The sequence below is a fragment of the Psammomys obesus genome, unplaced genomic scaffold, assembly GCF_907164565.1.
Source record: "Psammomys obesus unplaced genomic scaffold, mPsaObe1.curated_primary_1811, whole genome shotgun sequence".
Lineage (NCBI taxonomy): Eukaryota > Metazoa > Chordata > Mammalia > Rodentia > Muridae > Psammomys > Psammomys obesus.
Window position 1 is genome coordinate 5,156,793 of NW_026591872.1, and position 4,998 is coordinate 5,161,790.

The window sequence follows — 4,998 nt, forward strand, 5'->3', positions numbered from 1 at the left end:
GGTAGGAAAGTTCATGAGCTGGAGGAATTTTAGGGTGTGGGAGTTGGTGAGAAGGGCTAGGTTGTATGAGCATTGATAAGCTAATAAACACCACAGGTCCCTTCTGCAAGAAGTAAGAGAAATGGTTCTTTTTGGTAAATGGAGACTAGTTTCACAATTTCCCAAGAAATACTGGCTTTTACCTAATCACCGGAAATCGTCCTGCAGTCCAGATTAAGATCATTGGACTGCTGCTTCCAATGTTTATCACGTTTGTCTTTCTGAATGAGGATTGGGCATCTTCCCTAGGGTCTTCCTTGTTGTTTAGCTTCTTTAGGAGTATAGATTTTAGTATGTCTATCCTATATTATATGTCTAATATCCACTTATGATTGAATATATACCATATCTGTCTTTGTTTCTGGGTTACCTCACTCAAGATGATCCTTCCTATTTCCCACCATTTGCCTGCAAATTTCATGATTTCCTTGTTTTTACAGATAGACATTGGAAACAGGAAAAGACAGGGAACAGGATAAGAGCCTACCACAGAGGGCCACTGAAAGACTCTACTGATCAAGGTATTGAAGCAGAGGCCAAATTTTGGGCAGAAGGCATGAAATTTTCTGAAAGAAGGGGGAGATAGAAAGACCTGGAGGGGACAGGAGCTCCAAAAGGAGACCAACAGAAAAAAAAAATCAACCAACCATCCAACCAACCAACCAACCAAAAAAACACTGAACCCTGGGAACCCTGCAGAGACTGATACCCCAACCAAGGACAATACATAGAGAGGACCTAAAACCCGGGCTCAGATGTAGCCCAGAGACTCAGTATCCAAGTGGGGTCCCTAGTAAATGGAGTAGGAGCTTTCTCTGGCATAAACTCAGTGACAGGCTCTCTGATCACCTACCTCCCCCTGGGGGGTGCAGCCTTGCCAGTACCCAAAGGAAGACAGTGCAACCAGTCCTGCTTAGACCTGATAGGCTAGGGTCAAATAAAAGGGGAGGAGGTACTCACTTATCAGTGAACTAGGGGAGGGGCATAGGCAGAAGAGAGGGAGGGAGGGTGAGATTGGGAGGAGACCATAGCCAGGATACAAATTGAATAAATGATAATAATTTAAAAATGAACTTCTCAAAAATAATCAAATTAATTTAAACATTAAAAAAATTACTGGACTGCCTTTTGGAGTTTGGGGAACTAGAGTTTCCTTTGGACCTGGGTAGGGAGGGCCTAGCACATTGTGGGCTGGGACATCCTGGGTTGGTGGTTCTGCATTTTATTTTTATTATTTTTAAAGATTTATTTTTTATATTAATTACAGTTTATTCACTTTGCATCCCAGGTGTACACCCCTCTCTCATTCCCTCCCAATCTCACTCTCCTTCCCTCATCTCCTCCCATGACCCTCTGCAAGTCCACTGATAGGGGAGGTCCTCCTCCCCTTTCCTCTGATCCTAGCCTATCAGATCTCATCCTGACTGGATGTATTGTCTTCCTCTGTGTCATAGTAAGGCTGCTCCCCTCTCAGGGGGAGGTGGTCAAAGAGCCAGCCACTGAGTTCATGTCAGAGACAGTCCCTGTTCCCATTACTAAAGAACCCACTTGGATACTGAGCTGCCATGGGCTACATCTGAGCAGGGGTTCTAGGTTATATCCATGAATGGTCCTTGGTTGGAGTATCAGTCTCAGAAAAGACCCCTGTGCCTGGATTTTTTGGTTCTGTTGCTCTCCTTGTGGATCTCTTGTCCTCTTCATGTCTTACTATCTCCCCCTTCTTTCAAGATTCCCTGCACTGTGCCCAAAGATTGGTTTTGAGTCACAGCATCTGCTTTGATACCCTGCTGGGTAGACTCTTTCAGTGTCCCTCTGTAGTAGGCTCCTGTCCTGTTTCCTGTTTACTCCCTCTTCCACTGTCTATCCCATTTGTCTTTCTGAGTGAGGATTGATCATCTTACCCAGGGTCCTCCTTCTTGTTTAGCTTCTTTAGGTGTACAGATTTTAGTATGATTATCCTATATTATATGCCTAATATCCACTTATAAGTGAGTATATGCCCTGTGTGTCTTTCTGCTTCTGGGATACCTCACTCAAGATGATATTTTCTGGATCCCATCATTTGCCTGCAAATCTCATGATTTCCTTGTTTTTAATTGCTAGGTAGTATTCCACGGTATAAATATACCACAACATTTGTGCCTATTCCTCAGTTGAGGGATATATGGGTTGTTTCCAGGTTCTGAATATTATGAATAAAGCTGCTAGGATCGTGGCTGAGCAAATGTCCTTGTGTACTTGAGCATATATTGGATATATGCCTAGGAGTGGTATAGCTGGATCTTGAAGAAGCATTATTCCTAATTGTCTGAGAAAGTGCCAGCTTGATTTCCAAAATGGTTATAAGTTTACATTCCCACCAGCAATGGAGGAGGGTTCCCCTTTTTCCACATCCTCTCCAGCATGTATTGTCACTTAACCATTCTAATGGGTGTAAGGTGAAATCTCAGGATCATTTTGATTTGTATTTCCCTGATGACTAAGGACTTTGAGCATTTCTTTTTTTAAATTAAACTTTTATTTTTTATATTAGTTACAGTTTTTTTTCATTTTGTATCACAGCTGTAGCCTTCTCCCTCATTCCTTCCCCATCCCACCCTCACTCCCTCATCTTTTCCCATGCCTTTCTCCAAATCCACTGATAAGGGAAGTCCTCTTCCCCTTCCCTCTGACCCCAACATATCAGGTCTGATCAGTACTGGCAGCATTGTCTTCCTCTGTGACCTGGCAAGACTGCTTCCCCCTCAGGGGGAGGTGATCAAAGAGCCAGCCACTAAGTTCACATCAGAGACAGTCCCTGTTCCCCTTACTAGGGAACCCACTTGGATACTGAGCTGCCATGGGCTACATCTGTACAGGGGTTCTAAGTTATCTCCATGAATGATCATTGGTTGGAGTATCAGTCTCATAAAAGACCCCTGTGTCCAGAAATTTTGGATCTGTTGCTCTCCCCGTGGAGCTCTTGTCCTCTCCAGGTCTTAGTATCTCCCCCTTCTTTCCTAAGATTCACTGCACTCTGCCCAAGATGCTGAGACTCATAATCAAATGTTGAGCATTTCTTTAAGTGTTTCTCTGCAATTCGGTATTCCTCAAATGAGAAGTCTCTGTTTAGCTCCGTACTGCATTTTTTGATTGGATTACTTGATTTGTTGCTTTTTAACTTCTTGAGTTCTTTTATATATTCTGGATATTAGCCCTCTGTCAGATATAGGTTTGGTGAAGATTCTTTCCCAGTCTGTAGGCTGTCGTTTGTTCTGATTACAGTGTCCTTTGCTTTACAGAAGCTTTTCAGTTTCATGAGGTCCCATTTATTGATTGCTGATCTTAAAGGCTGTGCTGTTGGTGTTCTCAAGTTCTGTGTTTTGTAAGAAAGCAGGCTGAACAAGCCCTCAGTGGTAAACCAGAAAGCAGAACCCCTCCGTTAATTCTTGCCTCCAGGATCCTGCCTTGTTTGAGTTTCTGTCTTGACTGCTGGTAAACTATTATGTGGAAGTGTTAGTAAAATAAACCCTTTCCTCCTCAAATTTATTTTGGTTAAAGTATTTCATCACAGCAATAGTAACCCTAACTAAGACACCCAAAATATTATTGTTCTATGTCCCTACTTTTGGGTTCTAATATATGTGCTATGTTAATAAGCATAAAGGCTCATTCTATAATAAATGGAAAGATACCATCCAGTGCCTGCTATGAATCAGTTTCATTAAGCATATAATGCCTTTAAGGTTACTATAGATACAATGGATATCTATATTAATAATATATATACTATATAATACTAATAGCTAGAATAGCTAAATATAATAAATATAATAGCTAAAATGGAAATTTAAAGCTCAGTGAGCCCTGGCTTCAAAATGTATTTGTATTGGTTCCATTATCTGTTCTCTTTCTATTGTATGCTATCTTAATTAGTTACCCATACTGTGTAACACAATTTACATATTAACAAAGATTAACAATGCCTAAACTAAAGGAAATGACCACAACACAGAGGCATAGTGGCTGGTTGTTGGTAGGACTGCTTTTAGAGTTGCTCCAATTTTGGAATATTTTACCACTTAGGCTGTCAGCACATAGGATCACTTATTGTTGTAGTTATTTTTACTGTGATAAGGGAAGAGGGTTGTAATTTAAGCAATGAGAGTGATGTGTTTAACTGAGTAGACCTTAAAAAAGTTTATATCAAAGTATAATGTGATTAAGTAAAACACATCTTGACTTCTTAGATAAAGGCTGAACTACTTGGGTTTTGTTTTATGTAGATAAAATACTAGCTGTAGAAGTCTTATATATGCTTATATATTTCTGCTGAGGAATATGTGGGGGATTTCAAAAGCTTCAGACTCATGTCTTAAAATAGGGGATAGAATTGATACTTTAAAAATCAATCATGTTGCTAATATATGCCAAAATGGCAAAGACACATGATCTTCTTAGCACATGCTTTGCAAAGTCTCAGCACTGTTGCTAGTAGATTCTGTGTGGTACAGGCACTGTGGCTAACACTGGAGTGGTTTTCTCACCTCTGATACACAATAGAATGATTGCAACAACTAACACTAAATTTCACGATACTGCACATTCTTAGCTTGTAACTTTGTGAGGTTCCATTTCTGTGGTACTGGATACTGAACTGGGGACTTTGTACATGTTCTACTGACTGAGCTGCATTCTTATTGACTATCATGTTTATTATTTTTTAATGTCGAAAACCAATGCAGCAGGTATAGAGAATATTGTCACACTACTTAATATCTCCAGGTCTCTTTGAACAGTTCCTTAAGTATTATTCCCTGTTGGTTCATTGTTGGAAGCATTTTCTTCAGTGTACCTAATGATTCCTGTACTAGATTAGATCTTGGCCCATCTCACCTGGCCACTTGAAGGTATAAAGGATTGTGGAATGAGACCATATCTTTTCACCTGTCAATTTTACAGGTAAGTAATGCCAGTGGA